Source organism: Suncus etruscus, chromosome 13, assembly GCF_024139225.1.
Source record: "Suncus etruscus isolate mSunEtr1 chromosome 13, mSunEtr1.pri.cur, whole genome shotgun sequence".
NCBI classification, from domain to species: Eukaryota; Metazoa; Chordata; class Mammalia; order Eulipotyphla; family Soricidae; genus Suncus; species Suncus etruscus.
This window is the reverse complement of record NC_064860.1, coordinates 3,832,501-3,852,477: the sequence shown is the minus strand read 5'-3', so window position 1 is coordinate 3,852,477 and position 19,977 is coordinate 3,832,501. Positions and strand designations below refer to the sequence as shown.

General features: G+C 50.1%; 1 protein-coding gene across 1 annotated transcript in view; it reads right to left on the bottom strand.

Annotated features, from left to right (window-relative positions):
- MINDY4 (MINDY lysine 48 deubiquitinase 4) overlaps window positions 1–19,977 on the bottom strand; it is a 73,569-nt gene that overhangs the window by 36,780 nt on the left and 16,812 nt on the right.

Here is a 19,977-nt window from a genome sequence, read left to right as displayed (position 1 = left end):
GGTGTGAGCAGGCACCCCAAGGACATGCAGTCCCAAGTCACCAGCATGCACCTCTCTTTCTCTCTCCCCACCAAGGCCCTCCCCACTCACTCCTGCCCCCTCTCCTCTGCCCAACGCCCCAGTGGTACTGGGATCCCATAACGTTCATGCAGGAAAGACAGACAAGCATGCTGGAAAGTCAGATTAGGCAGGAGGGGCAGGACAGAAGGGAGGGATGTTTCAGTACCCCCACCCCTCCACCCAGTCATCTGCAGCCATAGTCCATGAGAGTGTCATTGGTCTCTCTCTCTCTCACTCTCTCTCTCTCTCTCTCTCTCTCTCTCTCTCTCTCTCTCTCTCTATCTATCTATCTATCTATCACTATATATCACTGTTTCATCTGGAAACTAAGAGAACAAGGGTCTTTCTCTGCTCCCTTCAGGGTCTGCTGTGAGGTTTGGGGGTGCACAGGATGGGTAGTTGACCTTCGAAACCTGCAATAGCCATTTCCAGCAACAAAGATCTCTGGAACATTCCTACAGGCATACAGTCTCTTTTCTAGCCATCTCAGATCACTGCCATAGGCTCCTAGGTCAAACCCTGACCTCAGTGAGGTTTCCCGCCCTGTGCTGTCATATGGACACTTAGGGCACCTCTAAGAAGCATGTATGACCACAGCACTGCTAAAACTCTTCTGAGGCCTAGCACTATGTCAATAATGCCCGTGACTGACAGGGAAGAGGATGTCCATGGCCCCTCTCCTAGTTCTCTTCAAGTACTCCGTGCAGCACTGGGCATGAAGGCACTGCTAGACTTGGTCTGGGGAAAGCCATCAGCAAGGGAAGTGGAGCCCAGGCATAGGGTTTCTTTGGGGTTTCCATTTGATTTTTGGCCCTCGGGTCATTTTGTGGTGCCTAGGTCTGTGCTCAGTTACAGTAGTGTTCTGAGAACTACTGGAGTCTTTGCATCCAAAGCCTGGATGGAGCCCCTGGGGGTCTCTGAGGTTAGGAATGTGATTCCCAGGCTCGCAAGAGAAGGTCGTGAACATGGCATACAGTCACCTTCCTAGCCCAAATCCAGCCCTGGTGCATGTTACACCTTGAAAGCAGGACCTAGAGAGGAGCAACCTGCCTTCACAGCATACCTGCATTTCCTTCTCTGTGCCTCCACAGTCCACCTAGCCCTCACCTCTGTGCCCTTTCATGCTCTCTTTGCTGAACCTGAAAAATTCTCAGCAAACCTATCTTCATTTGAAGTCCAAGTGACATGCTAGCTCCTTCACAACCTCAAAGCACTCACATGCTTCCCTGGCCAGACCATGCCAATGCTCCAACAGAGCTCTCCCCTTGTCCTGGGAGACCCAGCTAAGGAAAATGAACAGATAAAAACTACAATCTTTTCTGGTATGGGAGGGATGTCGGATAATCCACTTGCACTTCCCAGACATCCTAACCTAACCCATGCAACCTGAAAACAGTATCTGGTATGTTTGTTTGTTTGTTGATTTGGTTTTGGTTTAGGGGCACACATGGCAGTGCTCAGAGGTTACTCCTGGCTCTGTGCTCTGAAATTATTCTTGGTGGGCAAGGAACCATATGGGATGCTGAGGATCAAACCTCGGTTAGCTACATGCAAGATTAATGCCCTACCTGCTATGTTATCACTCTGGTTCTGTGTTTTTTTTTTTTGTTTTTTTGTTTTTTTTTTTTGTGGTTTTTGGGTCACACCCGGCAGTGCTCAGGGGTTATTCCTGGCTCCAGGCTCAGAAATTGCTCCTGGCAGGCACAGGGGACCATATGGGACGCCGGGATTCGAACCGATGACCTCCTGCATGAAAGGCAAGCGCCTTACCTCCATGCTATCTCTCCGGCCCCTGGTTCTGTGTTTTTTGAGGGGGTTTTGTCTTTTTTTTTTAAACTAAAATATTTTATTTGGAGAAAGGGGAAGGACAGGATGAGAAAGAGAGAAAGTAAGAGTAAGGTGCTCGGGCTTCCCCAAATACAGAGAAAGCCAGTATGTTTTATTATTTTCAGGGCTCACACCCTGTTGTATTTGGAAATAACTTGACTCCCACACATATCCAGAGGTGCTGTTTGGACAACAGGCTGGGTCATAGGGTCACTCTGCAAGTGGGACAAAAGGCTCTGAGATGGAAGAGATTGACCTGGAGTCAGAGGCCAGACAGAGGAGAGGTGTGTGATGAGAAGGCAGAGATGCCCTTTGAAGGTGAAGGGATGTGGCTGGCTCCAAAGACAAGCCAACGGCTTCTCTTCTGCAGCCCCCACAAAGGACCTGCTGACTCTGCCAACCCCATGACACCCCCCTGGGAACTGACTCTACACCCCCCAGAGCAGTGACATCAGGATGCGTGTCTGTGTTGTTTAAAAGGTCGACATTGGTGGTGACTGGTCTTGGAGGAAGACACCTGGTACAGTGTAGCAAGTCAGCCCCTGAAGAGGTTGACTGATGGTGGGATGGAGGATGAGGCCTTTTTCTTCCAGCTCGGAGCACGCGTCTGCCACCCTGTCTAGCCGACGGTTCTGAGGTGAAACTCGGGTAAACAGCTCGCAGACAGTCAGGCTCGTGGAAATAATCGCTTTATTCGATGGACAAGACTAAAGTCCAAAGACTCAGCTTCAGTTCCAGCCAAAAAGCCTCGGCCTTCCACAGACCCTTGTTTTTATCCCCCAGAGTCAGGTACCACCCAATGGTGGGATCAGATACCAACCAATGGTGGAAGCAGAATCAGTTTAGGGTGAGTAACATAGTAATCCCCCAAAATATTTACATACACAACAATTCCCCCATTTGTTTTTTAGTAAACAAACAATATTGTCTACAATTATTAAAGGAAAAATTAGTCAATAGTACAGTAATCAAGGACTGGTTCAAACCCCTGTCACCTCAGTCTCCTGCTCAGCTAGTACCAGGTGAGTTCTGGGGGGACCATCACAGATGCTGGCTGACTTGCACATGCACACACACTGAGAAGTGCCAACACCAATTGACTTGGCAACTGAGTGCCAACTTAGAAGTGACGACTCCTTCCTCTTACTTTTCACTTCAAGACTCCGTGAATTCCAGCAGACCGTGCGGCTGAACGTGACCCTCACCCCCACAGCCAGCAGGGCCATCCTGGGCTCTGAAAGTACCAGGCACAGGGCAGCAGAAACATTAGAGACAGGGTGGTGATGTTCCCGTGGCTTGCGGTACAGCCAGGCCTCCCACCAGTCATGAGACTTCCCTTCTGACCCCCCACCCCATGCCATCCATCAATCGGGGCGACTCTCACAGGCCCAGGGCCGATTCCCACAGCCCCTGCGACCAGACATGATGGCAGCTACTCTCATACCCAGGGAATGTGCTTATTGTTCCTTTCATGTGTCCCTTTGTGGCACAAGCGTTTCCAAGTTTAAAAGGTCAGTTTAAAAGCGTGTTCTTGCCTTTGAGTGAAAACTATTCTGGAAAACAATGACAAGAAGATGAATGAAGGGATTCAAAACACTCTTCAGGCTGTGATTGTACAGATGACCTGTACATGTGCCCCAGGGTGCATACGATAAATCCACAGTGCCCAGCCAGCCTGCTGGGTCAAGGGGTTCCACTGCTTCTACAACTCCCTCCCCCAAAGGCCCAGTACAGCTAGACCTTCATCAGGTCCCTACTCTGCCCTCATCCTGCACTGTAACCTGAACTAGCCACCTGTCTGGACCCCAGGATTTTCCTCTGTCCAGGTGGGGAGCAGACAGCCTGGGGTCAGGAGCTTCCCTGGGCTTGCTCTTCATATCATTGTTCTTTTAATACAACTCTGCTTTCTTATTTTTTTTTTTTTACTGTCTGTTTGCACTCTGGAGAACTGTGTTCTCTCTTGAACACATACTATTTCTGCCCCCAATCATATCTTTCTAAATAAGCTTCAGTCAAAACAATCTTGCTTCACCAAAAGAATAAAAAAAAAAATACTTTCCTGCTTATGTCTCCTAATTCCAAGAAGATTTCACCAACTCTTAGCAGAAAACAGATCTGCTTCATTCCCCTTGTTTGGTATTAGGGTAGTTGGCTGAACAATGAGGGAGTACAGAGGAAAGGGGTGTGATGAGAAACAGACAAGCAGTCATTCCTCTACATTAGATTGAGTGGAAACTCAGAACCCTAGTTAAATGGATTCTAAATGGACCTCCAACTTCCCACACAGCACAGAATGGTACAAATGGCCCCAAGTTGGTGATGTCCCAGTACCCCACCCAAAATGATACCCCATCATTGTGAGGAGATATGACCAAGCAGTTCACACAAGACACTTAAGGAACCAGCAGGCGGAAGGGAAGCAGTGAGACCTCTTTTTAAAATCCCAGTTTTAGAGATCCTCAAAATATACCCCACAAAAGTATGAATGAAATGAGAAACTGAGATGCCCAAGTCAAGCCAGCTAAGTCAACAAATTTACTCCAAGGGAACTCTACAAGAGAGAACCACCAGAAAGAGACCTGAGCTATGAGACACACACAGTAACTCCGGGGCCAGGAGCATGGATGGCCCTGAGGAGCCCACAGTGACCGGAAGAAAGACCAACGCCACATCATGGGTCAGGACACAAACTTTGAGAGGATAAACCGATGCTTCCAGAGACAGGGTGAAGGAAGGCGGGGCAGGACTTGAGGCCTGAAACCTCTTCTCTGCAGAGCTCAGACCCGGGGTTGGGAACAAACACTTGGGGTCACACTTGCAGGCGTGTGTCAAACAGAACCAAAGTGAGAAACAGGGAGTGGGCCTTGGTGAGGTGAATCCCGAGGGCACGCAGTCTGGAACTTTCTAGTTGCTAAGGAGCCATCTCATTCTCAGTAGCAGAAGCACATTTTCCCTTCACAGCCTGTGGAAGGTCCTTTCTGTTTGACTTCTTCAGAGCCATGGGGAAATGAGGGGGTGGAGGGTAGGGAAAGGTTCAGCATCACCTGCCACAACCTTTGCTCTTCCTGAGAAGGAAAAAGCCTGGGGTGGGAGAGAGGCCTCACCTCCAGGCCACGGACCAGACAGGAGGCAGGCTTTTTTAAAATTAAAAACACGAGAACACGAGGTCTCCAATGCGCTGGGTTATCGCAAAGTCATCTCGTGCGTGCACAATGCGGACTGACTTTCACAGGCCCCCGTGCTGCCATTTCATTCCCCAAGGCCCGACCTTCAGCACATAAAAGGAATCGATGTTTGGGAGGGAGTGGTGACTTGTTATGTGGGGGATTTGTGGTGTGTGTGTGTGTGTGTGTGTGTGTGTGTGTGTGTGTGTGTGTGTGTGTGTGTGTGTGTGTGTTGTTTCTGTCTTCTCTTTCCTCTGAAGGATGTGGAAAACCTGACTAGAATTGCCTGCCCTGACATTTCCTGTGAGAGCGTGCTCTGCTTGGAATACTGTGAAAACAATTGGCCTGAACAATTCAACCCAAATAAATTATCTTCCTGAAAACTGATGAGAAGGCATCGTTGGCGGATCAGACTACATAGCCGAGCATCTCTCATCCGGATCCCTGATGACGAAGGTTGTACCGAGATAGAGATCGCAGATGAGGACAAATTTGAGGGAGGATGCCAATGGGCCCTGTGTCCTCCTGGAAAAGCCATCGCTCTGCCGTCCCCGCTGCACAGAACACACGTCGTTCTCCTTTCTACCGCCCATTGTTCTTCAGGGTGATGATTTCTCAGCTTAACTATCTTTCCCTATGCATTTCCCCAGCATTTGGCACACATCCTTGAAAAGAAATGTGTAGGGCCAGAGAAGGACATGAATCCGAATACATTTCTCCTTCCTTGAATCAGGCTGGACGCTAACACATTCCAGGAACAGCGGAGAATGTATGCCTGGCCATCAGGACATTCGACTAGGATGATTCTTTCCAGGACACACAATTTACAAAGGAAAACGGTACCAAAAGTGACCTGATGCTTCTCCTATTACTCTCATCCTCCAGTTGGGCACAAAGTCTTGGCTTAGGGCTGGTTTCTCATAGATGTTCCCTCTAGAATCCTGGAGATGGCTCAGTTGGCCTTGATCTGACTGGTCCATAATTAAGAGTTGGAAAGGAGCCTCTGGGCTTTATTCCATCAGGACCAGGTTCCCTGCCAAGGGTGGGTAAAGCATCTTTTGCCAGACTTTCTGGTTCTCAGGCAAAGGTACAACTTGAACCTTTGGCTCTACACTTCTAGGGTCAGTTTCCCATGGCTAGCCACTGTTACTGTATCTTCTCACAGCTCCGATGCCCTGGAAGAGAGAGGTAGGTACTCTTCTTCGCACACTATGCCCAACAGGGTTTGGGATGCTCTCCATTCACACCTTGCTGTCTGTCCCCAAGGTCGCACTCAGCTCCACAGAGACAGGCCTTGCTCCCGGGGCAGTGGAATAGCAGGGAGAACAACCATTACTGTCCTTTGAGGGCAAAGTGATCGCTTAGGGGGACCAGCTCTGGAACAAGCCAAAGGCACTGCAGAAATATCAGCTTATGCAGACAAGCCTTGTTCCAGGGACTGTGGAGATGCACTTATAGATGTAACATGGAAGCCCTGATGTACACATGGCCAGCGGCTGCCCTTGTGGCCTGACAGCTGTATGCAGAGTTTTGCTTCACTGCTGACAGCCATGTTCTACCACCCTCCCACCCTGTACTGTCTGTCTAATGAAGCTCAGTTCAGCCTGGCCAGTGAGAGCTGTCCCATGGGAGAGGCAACTTTCTCCCACTGCCACACTCTGTGAAACCCACTTAGATTTTGTTTGGGTATGTTTGCCAAAGAGAAGTTTAAAACAACTCTGTGGATGAAATGTTTTCATTAAGAACTCACAGAACACCCCAGGAGGGGTAGGGAGAGGCTGGGCCATAGGCTTTGAGGTCAAGGACACCTGATAAGTCAAGGGTTTCCTGAGCACTGCTGGGATCTTACACTAAACCCCTGAGCACTATGCAGGAAGTGGCTATGAACCAAAATAAGCAAAAAATAATAGCTTTGTGCCGTACGTTTGCCACATCTGGGCCCTAGTTTCACTCTGTGGCAATGTGAATATAAAGAAATTTGTCTCCGTTTCCTTCTCAGGAGGTGATGACCACTATCCTCCATCTTCTTTTCTATGCTACTCAGGATTCTCAAAAATCCCACAGCTTTATCCTTAGCAAAACATTGGCTCCCCAGGTGGAACCTTCTGGACTGTCCAGTGCTTACAAAGCAATTTTCAACTGGATTCTCTGCAAATCCTGCCTGAGAGACAGTGTAGGGACAGTGAACCCTATGTCCACCATGAGAAAAACCAGAAATGGTCTCATACAAACCAGGCGCCTCTGATTTACAAGGAATCCAGAGGCCTTCAGCTTCAAGGCCACTTGCCTTCTGCTGGTCCCAGCAACATGGTCAATCTTGCTGGTAGAGAACTGGCCTCCCTCAGCCACTGGAACATTGTTCTTTCCTTCTGAGAGGTCACTTAAAACAGTGCACGCTCCAGGCTGACCATGGTCAGTAGCTCAGAGCCTAAAATTGGTCTCCCAGGGTTCTGTTTCTGTTTGGCAGCCCTGGGTCCCCCGAAATCCAGTGCACTGGAGGGAAGCAGCTGGTCACTTGTGTTTCCACAGCTGGCAGAGAAAATAGCCAAGCCAGGGCTGGCTGCTGGGATTCCTTGTTCTGCTACCTCACACTGTCCCATTCCAAAAAAAGAAAAAAGAAAGAACTCTCAAGGGAAGGCTGGCCTGCTCCAAAATACAGTCTGTTTTCTGGGTATTTCTTCAAAAAAGGGAAAAATACACAGCTTGCGCTGAGAGTGACAGACACTACAGGTAAAACCCACAACTGGAGACACAAGGGAGAGGGTTTTCCACAGCCTCGTTCATGCCTAACCCAGGGCAGAGACCAGCTGTCGTCTGAGCCAGCCAGCTGCATTCTTACTGGAAATACTGTGGAGTGTCATGCGAAGTGGGGATACCCTTCCTCCTACCCCAGCCCGGCCCATCCTCAGTGTCCAGCTCTTGTGAGAGGCCTGTAAGGGCAGCAGCTTTGGGAGGAGCTGGGACAGGACTGAGATCAGAGTTCCAAGGCCAAGAATCAGTGCTGGAACTTTCCATGAGCCTTCAAGTAGGGCCACTGAATGCCAGTGTTGGGCAAATGGCAGCTGGTAGAGCTTTGGCTGTTGATGGTGCCAGGCAATTGGGGCCACATCCTAGGGTGTTTGGGGGTTACTCCTGGCTCTATGGTGGAAGGGGCGGCACTAGGGGCCCACATGATATATAGGGGTCGATCCTTCACTCCTAAGGCTAGCTAGCACTGTACTGCTAGACTCTCCTCTCTCTCTCTCTCTCTCTCTCTCTCTCTCTTTCTCTCTCTCTTTCTCTCTCTCCTCTCTCTCTCTCTCCCTCTCTCTCTCTCTCTCTCTCTCTCTCTCTCTCTCTCTCCCTCCCTCCCTCCCTCCCTCCCTCCCATGTTAAGGGAAAGTACTATTCCTCCTAATACTGTGAGGGAAAACTGGGGTTCATCCTATGGCAGAGTGCTGGCTCCTGGCTCCAGAGGCTGGGGACCCACAGAGCACAGGCGTGAGACAGCACACAGCCTCCCCTCACTTTCCTTTTGTCCCCCATCTCCTGGCCCTGTCACTTTCAGCACCACCCCTTCCCTAGACCAGACACACACACACACACTCCAGGGCCTCCACCCAGCCATCCCTCAGGAGTGCGTGGGTGAGAAATGGGCCCAGCGAGGCGGTCCACAGGAAGCGCTTTGACCAAAAGTATCTGGAGTTTTTTCCAGCACAAATATGAAAGCCATATGGAGCAGCTGGCCCCGGGTCAGGGCAGCCTCCTGGTGGAAATGTCACGTCAAGCCTCGTGCTGTGGGTGGGGCAAAGTGCCGGGCCTTTGGAGAAAACATCCCGAGGGTGAGGGAATGGAAGCCACAGTGGGGTCAGATTCACGCTGCCTGTCTGGGGGAGGTGGAGTTGGGAACCAGGGAGGGGTGGGGAGGACCCAGCATCTCTGAGCCCATCAAGATGGCTGGAAGAGGCCACAAACCGTGTACACCACCTCTGGGGAGCTCTGCTGCAGTTCTGTGCAACGGGCTGGTGACTACATATGACAAGCAGGTGCTCTCTGGCTCAACCTCACCTTCCCAGCCTCACACAAAGTCCAAAGATCTCTGACACCTGTCCTGTGGACCTCCCTGTTCCCCCAACTCAAAAAAAGATTAAAGAGAAGAAAGAAGGCAGGAAAGTTGCCAGGTTGTTGGGGGACAGGAAGTCTCCTGAGGGATTTTTCAGAGAAAAGCACCTTTCTCCTTTGGTGCCTTTTTTTTTTTTTCTTTTTGTAACAAAACATTTTTCTGCTCAGTGGGACAAAATTGAATGCCTGTTCCCCGAGACATTTCTCCTGGTTTCACACTTCCCCTTGCAGTTTTATTCTCCAGGAGACTTACTGGGAAGTTGGAAGAGTTACCCTGGAATCAGCTATCGGCCTGCCCTGACTCCAAAGCCAGGAGCACACATGCTGTTATCTTCCCTATGCTGAATGAAGCCTCTGAGAGCAGCAGCAGGTACGGTGCCTTGTCCTCTAAAAACAAGGGCGGCCATGCATCAGCTTGTATCTGGGGAGGGTGCTGGAGGGTGCTGGGAGGTCTTGCTGGAGTCCACACACACCCTGAATCTGCTCACTATACCCACTTGGAGTTGCATCTCTTTCAAAAATAAGAGGAGCTGGAGCAATTGTACAGTAGGAAGGGCATTTGCCTTGCACGCCACTGACCAGGGTTCTATCTCCGGCATCCCATAGGGTCCCTCCTCAGCCTGGCAGGAGTAACTTCTAAGCATAGAGCCAGGAGTTAGCTCTGGAAGGGCTCAAATAAATAAAGAAAGAAATAAACAAGCACACAAATAAAGACAAATCATCATAACGTCTGAGTTATGATGAACCAAAGGCAGGTTCCTTTGATTTTCATCTAAAATAGACACTTCTATTTTCAGCTTCTCTTGCTTTATTTTCCACCCCTTTCTTCCTTTTCTTTTTTTTCTTTATTCCTTTTCTTATTTTTTTGTTTTGTTTTGTTTTGTTTTTTTTCGGGCCACACCCGTTTGATGCTCAGGGGTTACTCCTGGCTAAGCACTCAGAAATCACCTCTGGCTTGGGGGGACCATATGGGACGCCGGGGAATCAAACCGCAATCCTTCCTTGGTTAGCGCTTGCAAGGCAGACACCTTACCTCTAGCGCCACCTCGCCAGCCCCTCCAAGGTATACCTTAGATTCAGAAGCTGTGTGATGAAGCACTTTGAAGCCAAAAGTGAGGTTTGCTAGGAAGTTGAGAGGGGACAAGAGGCAGGCAAAGGAGGGGCTATGAAAGGCAAACTTCCATCTAGACCTATTTATTTGCACTCCTGGAGAGCCAGCCATGAGCACAGGAGGTACTTCGCTCCTACCTACCTCTCCAAATCCTAATAAGTGCGAGGCCTCCTGAGGAGGAGACACTTGGATGTTCGGGGATAGGGGGGACAGAGGCCTGAACTGTGGCCTGAACTGGTTTGTGTTTCTCATCAGTGACCCCCATTTGCTCAGCTTTCCTTGACTTGCATCCAAAGACATTTCACTTGGAGAAGGAGAAAGACCGACAGTGATGTTGGGCCCAAGGTGGGACACGGGCCTAGCCCAGGAAACGGGCGAGCACCCCCCACAGACCTTGGGACACTTCAATGCCCCCTCCCACCTTGTTCTGCACTGCCTGCTCAGGGAAGACCAGTGTGATTTACAGAGCTCTAGGGCCCAAGCTACACAGACCCGGGGAAAGGCCTGGCCAGGCCTTCATCTCCACGTCCTCAGCAAAGGGCACAGAGTGGCACAGAGTGTATCTGAGTATTCTTCTTTGACCATCCCCAGTCTTCTACGATCTGGCTTTAATATTACTACCCATTCCTTCTTTGAGGGCTGGAGAGCTAGTACAGGTGCTCAAGGCCTATTTGGTACATGGCCAACCTGGGGCCGATCTCCTGCGCCCCATATATTATTCCAAGCCCCACCAGGAGTGTCCCTGGAGCACTGCAAGATGTGGGTCATAAAGTCCCCCCCAAAAAAGGTAAAATAAATTCATCAAAAATTCCACTTAGGAGGCGAGAGCAATAGCACAGCGAGAAGGGCATTTGCCTTGCAATCGGCTAACCTGGGTTCGATCCCTGGCATCCCATAGGGTCCTCTAAGCCTGGCAGGAATAATCTCTGGGCACAGAGCCAGAAATGATGCCTAAGTGCCACTGGTGTGGCCCACAAACAAAAACAATTTCAATGAGGGCCAGAGAGATAGCACAGAGGTAGGGCATTTGCCTTGCATGTGGCCAACCCAGTATGGACCCTGGTTCGAATCCCGGCATCCCGTATGGTCCTCTGTGCCTGCCAGGAGCAATTTCTGAGTGCAGAGCCAGGGGTAACCCCTGAGTGCAGCCAGGTGTGACCCAAAAACAAACAAACAAAAAATTCCATTTATACAGGAATACATTCATCCCATAAAGAATGCATTGGCTACAGTAGAGACAAAAACTAGTACCGTATTTTCCGGCGTATAAGATGACAGGGCGTATAAGACAACTCCCTAATTTTACAGTTAAAAAATAGGTTTAGGCCTATATTTGCTGTATAAGACAGAACGTTCCTGTGCTGCAACTGTATGTACTACAGTGAGCCAATCACAACAAGTCTACTGCCATAGACTTCCTCTATGACTCTGGCAATCTGAGCAGGCTTTTGACAGTGTCGATTCGGGTCCAGAACATTGTCTAATTTGCATGCATCAAAAGCCTGCTTGGATTGGCTGAGTCAGAGAGGCGGTCTGAGCAGCCTGGCAGTGATTGGTGCAGGATCGAGTTGGAAAATTTATTTTGTGGCAATATTCAGACAATTTTCATTTAGCAGCATATCGAAACATTTTTCGGGATATACTCGGCGTATAAGACAACCCCCAAGTTTCGGTTGACTTTTTTTTGTTTCAAAAGTTGTCTTATACACCAGAAAATAAGATATTTATTAAAGGAACTTTTGGAAGCTAATTCATATACATTATCTTCCTATTCTTGACAAGAATCCCACAAAGGTAGGTCTATCACGCCATTTTGTTTAGAAAAAGAAACAGCTGCAAAGAGATTTAAAATCAAACAAACAGATCTGACTGTCTTCACTGTCTTAAAAATGGAAATTCTGGAGCCAGATAGTGCAGCGGTAGCTGACCCAGGAAGGACCTCAGTTTGATCCCCAGGGTCCCATGTGGTCCCCCAAGCCAGGAGCAATTTCTGAGCGCATAGCCAGGAGTAGCCCCTGAGCATCACCGGGTGTGGCCCAAAAACCAAAAAAATAAAAACATTTTAAAAAGTGGCAATTTTGTTTTCCTCTTGATCTCAGGCCTGTCCAACCCCACCAGGACAAGTTTCTAAGCAGGGGAAGGATGGAGCCCCATGTTCCCACGTCTCAGGCTACAACAAAATGCCATGTTTCCCCAAGAGCAGCCCCAAACCAACAAAACCACCCTTAGTTGGGCCAGATCTCAAAGGACCCAGAAAGTGTGCAGAGCAGAATTGGCTCTTTCAGAGTTCACCAGGGGAACTTGCCATGCCCTGGGCCCTGGCATAACGGCCAATAATGAAGAGTGCAGAGCGTGGCACAGACAATACGGCCATTGTCGGTGCCTGTAGTCCCTCAGGCTGCACACACACAAGGGCTTCCTGCCTGTGACTCCCACTGGCTGACCCATTCTCTCTGCAGTTGCACCCAGTGTCCAGTTGATGAAGGGACTCAACCCTTGCCCTCCCCTACTAGGACAAAGAAAGGACCGAGCACCATTTGGAGTGGCCTTCTGGCCCTATACAAAGAGCACAGGGTACAACGCCCTGCCTACCCCAAGTCATGCCCAGTCCAGGGCCTGGCCCCACAAGAGTGCAAAATTCCCAGAAGACACCCCTCCCCCAGACTCCCTGCATCCTCTTGCTCTGCCCTTGGCATGTGCTGTCCCACCTCTGTCCCAGAACTTGTGCTTCCTTCTGGTTCCCAGCCAGAACCTCCCTGCCAACCTTCCCTGGCTCTGCACTTCTGATGGTGGAAATAAACGCTCCACTGGACGAGCAGGTCCGGGAGCAAAGTCTCCTCCTGGCTGGTGTTGACCCGGGTGTGTTTGCATTGGCATCCTTTGCCCCCAGTCTCTGCCATCTGCGCTCCCAGCCATCCCATCTCCCAGGCCCACTGCATCCTATGAGTTCTCCCACAAGCCTCTGCACCCTGGGGCCCACCAGACCAGAGTCTGCCCAGTTCCAAGTGTGCAGCAATGGTCTTTCTAAATGAAACATATGCACAGAAACTGCTCACTACCATGCAAGCCGGAAGGCCAGAGAATGTGCCTCACTCTAGATCACAGAGCGAAAGAAGCTAAGGACATCCCCCGCCCCCCTTCCTGCTCCGCAGGTGCCTGGTTCCTGCTGTTTCCACCTGATCCTCCAGTGCAATGCTTACAACACGCCCCCTTTCCAGGCCACCCTCTGTGTCCTCACCAGTGTCACTGCAGGGGGCTGAGAGGTTGTCACTCCATGCCTCAGTGTCCCCACCTTTCATTCCAAGTACTGATCAGGAAGTACTGACAAAGGGAGGGAACCGCTGAAGCTCCCACACAGTGGGGTCTGTCTACTAGGGGACATGAGCTAAGTACCAGAGAAGGCAGTGATGGACGCCGTCTTCATGGCTCCATCCAGGTCACTTGGGCCATAATCTCACATCCTGTCGGAAAGTCTGCTCTCATGGTGGGGAGGGACCTCATCCTCGGCATCTCCCCCCAGGCTTTTCAAACAAGGGAGAGGCACTATGTCCGCACTCGGCTAAGCTAAATAAAATCAAATCACACTTAGTTATATTGAGATCAAAAACGGCTTTTTTTTTTTTTCCATCAGGAAATTCTCTGCTTCTGAGGGCACGTGGCTCTGGAAGGGGCCTCAGCAGGAAATGGAAGGAACCCCTCAGCTTTAGTGACTTATTGTGGAATGAGCAGAGGAAACCGAGGAGAACGTTCTGGAATGAGACGCCCACAGGAATCTGGCCATACAGGAAAGTGCCTGGCAGCTTGTGATGTGATGTGAAGCTCTTGGCTCCGAGGGGCCCTGACAACATTAGACAGCCAAGGCTGGGGTAGTGGCACCAGCCAGAGACAGTTACATTCCCGCTGTGGCCATGCTTGAAGAGGAACGTGGCCTTCTATGGGGAGGTCTATAGAGCAGGAGGGAGCGTGGACAGCGCAGTGCAGCACAATGGCAGGACACGAGTTCTCCTCACTCATTGAGGACTTACATCAGCCCCTTCCTGTCCCCAGAGAAAGCAGCGAGCTCAGGGGCCAAGAGCACAGCAAACAGGGCTATAGTGATAGCACAGTAGGTAGGGAGAGCACGGGATGTGTGTGTGTGTGTGTGTGTGTGTGTGTGTGTGTGTGTGTGTGTGTGTGTGCATTTGCCTTACACACAGCTGACCTGGGTTCAACTCCTGGCATCCCATAAGGTTCCCCAAGCCCAACAGGAGTAATTTCTGAGAGCAGAGTCCGGAGTAACCCCTGAGCACTGCTAGGTGTAACCCAAACACCAAAAAAACAAGAGCACAACAAACAAGACCCCACAAGGGCCAGAAGAGCCCACGCACGAACAGTCTTGGGGTAGAACAGAGGGCCTTCAGAGAGCAGGGTATGGGGTGTTGCAGCCATCAGGCAAGGAAAACCCTCATTGGCTGGGTCCAGAATGTTCCCACCACTCAGAGAGGACAACCCCACCCTCCTGGACAGGAACAAGAGCTGTGTGCTCCCTCAGCTGACTTTTCCTATGCACTAAGTCACAACTGTCACTCTTGCAGAGAAGATGCCCTGCCACAGGCCATGCAAAACACTATTTCTGCTGCCAAAGCCGAGGGGGTTAGTGCCCAGTGCTCAGCTCCCGCCAGTGAGACATATGCCATGAAGGTACGAAAGGACCAGAGTGAACACAGCAGGGGACAGGAGAGGCCATAAAGGAAGGTGACATGCAAGCAACTCACCTGTAAGACCATGAAGCTGGGGTGATGGCAGGCCCCAAGAGTGGGTAGTCTGAAGGATGGGTTGGATGAGCGATGTTAAGAGGGATACTAGCAGGCTATTACAAACAACAGAAGTGGGGGCTGAAGTGGTAGCACAGCAGGTAGGGTGTTTGCCTTGCGCATGATGACCCAAGTTCGATGACCAGCTTCCTACAGGGTGAGCCTCCCAGGAGTGGTTCCTGTCTGCAGAACCAGGAGTAACCCCTGAGGGCTGTTGGGTGTGGTCCCCCATTTTATAGATAAATAAGTAAACAAATAAGCAAATGAATAAATAAAAGAAACAAACAAGGATCATGCCGAAGACCAATTCTGGAAAGAAAGCTCTGGCTTGTTCTCATTCTATGAAAGAGGATCAGTTTAAGTTCTAGGGCACAGACCCAAGCAGAGCTGTAGAATGTTCCCATCTGGTACCAGCTAAATGCAACATTTCTCAGGCCCTATGGGGCTGCCATGTTGGGACAAAGGCCTGAGGCCTCTAGACTTCAGAGTTAGAGATGCTTTTTCCAGGCTTTGGTTTGCTGCAATGATCCCAGGGCTACTCAAAGCAGCAGGTCAGGTCAGGGGGAGCAAGCAGAAGGCCAAGAAGACAGATTTCGGGGCATGCCAACCCTTCTGCCTGCACCCCTGGCCCAAGATGAATCCACACACCTTACTGCCTCAGCTCCACCTTGGGCATCACCCAAGAAAGCAACACAGAGCAAGATAAAGGGAAAACCCAAGAGGCTCCCTCTGCCCTCAGCTTCTCTGCCCTCTGACCTCCCACACCACCACTGCTCCTCTGCCCTCTGACTATCATCATATCAGTGGCTCCCACAAACTTCCTCTGGGAATCTGTGGGTCTAAGGGTACATATTCGATTGCATGCATAGCTGGCAATGCCTGGGCATGATCAGAGGAGGACCTCACAACTGCCAGTCTCATGCCGTCCATGAGCCTGAGGTGGCACTTGTAATCTGCCCACACTCTCTGCTGTCATGGGAGCTGAGCCACAACAAGTCTTGCCCGTGAGACACACTGGTTCTAGCACTTGGAAACCCAGAACTGTATGTCCCCCGAGCCCCACTGTTGCTCTAATGTGGCTCAGAGGCTCGGGCCACCAGGACGTGCTCAGGAGGCAGTATGGCTGGCATCTGTCTCCTCGCCTTGCTGCGAGAGGTCGGGACTGGGAAGAAGGGTGCAAGCTGCAATCAGTGAGTAAGGGGACACAGGGGGCAGGCAAGGGCACAGGGCAGGAAGGAGGACAGAAAAGGGCTTCACTGCATGACTAGAGGTAGCCAGTCCCAAACTGGCATTAAGTGCAGGGATGAAAAGAGCACCAAAGCTCCAAAGCTTTGATGGCCACCAAAACTTGGGCTCCTGGTTATGAGCGTGCAGCTGAGCTATAGTGTTCCAGATCTGGGCACTTGAGGGCTTGCTGCCACCTACTGTCCATCCCCTAGCAAAATCCTGCAAATTCTACTACCTGAGGAGCTAACCCTGGGACCTGACTCCAGTTCGGACCCAGAGGCTGGGACAGGGATCAGAAGCTTGTCTATGGGGGGCTGCAGATGCCCCAAACAGGCAGAACAGGGAAGTTCATTCTGGTCCTGCCCCACATTACAGGTTCAGCACAAAATTGGCTTACCCAGCTCCCAAGAGCAAAACCCGACGCAACTAAACAGAGCACAGGGGTTAAGATGCTTGCTGGCCCGTGGCTGGCTCCACTTTGATCCCTGAGCCCTGCCAGGACTAATCCAAGAACACAAAGCCAGGAGTAAACCCTGAGTACCATGGTCCCAAACAAAAGAAACAGGATCGGAGATAGAGGAATAGCACAGTGGGTAGGACGTCTGCCTTGCACGCAACCAACCCAAGTTCAAGTCCCAGAACCCCGTAGGGTCCCCTGAGCCTACCAGAAATGATTCCTGAGTGTAGAGCCAGGAGTAACTCCTGAGTAACACCAGGGTTACAGGGCAGCATAGAACATCACAGACTGTCCACCCTGCCCTGATTAGATAACCATCACCGCAAACACCATCAGCCCCTGGTTCACACATGAACACAGCTCTGGGTCAACTCATATTCCTCTTGCCCTCATAGGATCAGCTGAATCTCCCCTACCATAGCCAACCCTCCCCTACTTTCTTCTGGTGCTTTCAATTTCTAAAGCCCTGGAATCTAGATCTCAGCCTGATAAAATGCGGCTGGTTTCATCACAAATCTTCAGACCAGCTATGCCTCGACGGTGGTTCCATGTGGGGCACAGGCTGGTGTGAGCAGCACAGTCTGACCTGAGCCAAGGCAAATATCATGCAACAGTTGGAGGCAGAGGGGGCTCGGGGGCTGCAGACAGCCTGTCACGCATCCCTGGCCCTTGGGGATGGAACCTCATGCTTGGCAGTAGAGCTGACTGCAGGGGGCCTAGCCCTGCACAGTTGAACAAGAGGAGCTGAGAGACCCTAGGCCTCACCCACAGAGACTGGGCTCCCATCCAAGAAGGTGGGGCTGATCTGGGCATGCCCACAGCTGCAGGGCACCAGGACCCTTGTCCCACGCCCCCAAGTGCCCTGCAGAGAGTAAGGACACTACAGCTGCCAATTCCTGATGCTAGAAATGCATGGAGCAGCTCGAGCAGGAAGAACATCAGGACAGAGAAACCATCCACCCAAGAACACCAGTCCTAGGCAGCTGAGGGAACAAGCCTCCGTAGCCACGGGTCTATGTCTCTTCTCGAACCCCATCCCTGCCCCATCCCTGCCATGTGGGAAGATATCCAGTCCTTCCCTTCTGCCCGTGCAGGGTGCCAGGGCCCATATGTTCCGCAATGCCATGAAAAGTCGGAGGCAAGCAGATCTAGACTCAGTGTGAAACAGGAAATCTTAGACCTCTTACCAGGTCTAAACACTTGGACAAGCAAAGCAACTTCTGAGTAACTTTCCTCATCACAAAATGGGAATTAGAATAGTATGTAATATATATAATAATATCTCCTGCCAGAGATGAACCAAGTCCCTGCCCTGCCAAAGCCACATCAATTGCATCCACCACCCATGATCACTGCTGCCTCAGAGGGTCTTCTTCACCACTCCTCTATGACTCTCTGCAGAGACATCAATCTGACCACAACTTCAGGTATACCGGTATTTGGGATGATATCACCAAGACTGTTTTTAGGAGTGTGTGCAGGAGCCCATTCCCTGTCTTCTCATACTTCTGGAAGCCTTGGCAGCCAAAAACATGCTTCACAAAAGAAACAGTAGCAGCAATAATGCTTGGAATTCCTGTACCACCTGGTGACACATGCAGCCGCATGACAGCTCTAAGTCTTTTAATACTGTCATCCCAGGAGAACACCCCAATTTATATGCCAAAGTGTATTTGAAATCACGTAATGTTCAGAAACAAAAGTATCAGAAGGTCAACTAGCAACAGACTTAGCCAGCCTTCTGACAATGACTAAACGACCTCACTGCAAATGCACAATTTTCACAAATTTTCTTGTGCTTTACTCTTATTTTTTTCACTTTTTTTAAAAAATAACTTCACTCCCACTAACCTAAAAATAAATATATTACAATCAGCTATGTAACATATGGTCTTTAAAGTAATTTGTATATTCAAAAAATATAGTATCTCCTACCAAACTTTTATGAGAAGTCAACGAGTAATTTACTTACAGTACCACAACAGAATATACACATGCCTTGGTAAGCATCAAAGCTAACGTGTAACCCCCTAACTTTACCACAATGTGAGCACCACAGCCTGGCATTCTCCCATCCAACATGTGCATGACACAGATGTGTAAGTGTAACTTGTCATGCCACCAATTCAGCAAGTAGACAGAAGAAAGGAGGGAATAAAAAAAGATGCAAACTTTTAAATATAACCCCCAAAAATTTGCAACTGGACAGTATCAAATAGGCCAATAGCAAAGTTCATTGATCTTGCTACTACTTGGAGGTGCAGGTTCATTTCGTTCTTGGTGGTAGGGTCTGATGGTGCCAAAGACTAAACCCAGTCCTCACACCTGCAAGGCTCTACCACAGAGCCGTTGCCCATTATGTAAATAGTCAAGAATTGGGATATTTTTGGATGATATTAATAAGGGTATATTGCTTTTGAAAATGGTTAACAGTAAGAAAAGGCACCACTGCAGGGGGTCTGGTATAGATAAGGGAATTTTCCTTTGTTTAGCTGTCCTGGCATGTGGGGGGGTCTCTGAGCCCAGCTCTCACCTCTGCAGTTTGTGGATGCGTAGGGGTGGAGTTTTTCTCCCCACCCATTCCCCCAGGGCCTGGTTACCAGATCTGGACGTGAAGGCCATTCTGGCGTGGGGGGTTCTAGTCCCCCAGACTAAGTGGTCAGTCCGGGGTCTTTGAGCCATTGCCCATTCTGTGCTTTGTTTTGCTTTGCAGGCCAAGGATCAAAGGCAAAACTTCAGACACACGAGGCAGGTGCTCTACCTCTGAGTGACACGTGAGGCTCTAAAACTCATCATTGCTTTTGCTCTGTTGCTACTGGCATTAGGAAAGACATTCACTGTATGCTTCTGGGGGCCAGAAACCAGTCAAGAAACAGAAAATGGGGGCTGCAGAGATAGCACAGCGGTAGGGTGTTTGCCTTGCCTGCAGCTGACCTAGGACGGACAGTGGTTCAAATCCCAGCAACCCATATGGTCCCCCATGCCTGCCAGGGGTGATTTCTGAGTGCATTGCCAGAGTAATCCCTGAGTGCCATGGATGTGACCCAAAAAGAAAACAAGCAAACAAAAACAAACAGAAAATGGAAGGTGCTTTAGTAAAAGTCATTAGAGAGCCAAAGAGATAGTACAGTGGACAAGAATAGTGTTTGCCTTCTATGCAGCCAACCCAGGCTTGATCCTCAGCATCCCACAGGGTAAGCTGAGCCTGCCAAGAGTGATCCTTGCAGGCAGAGCCAA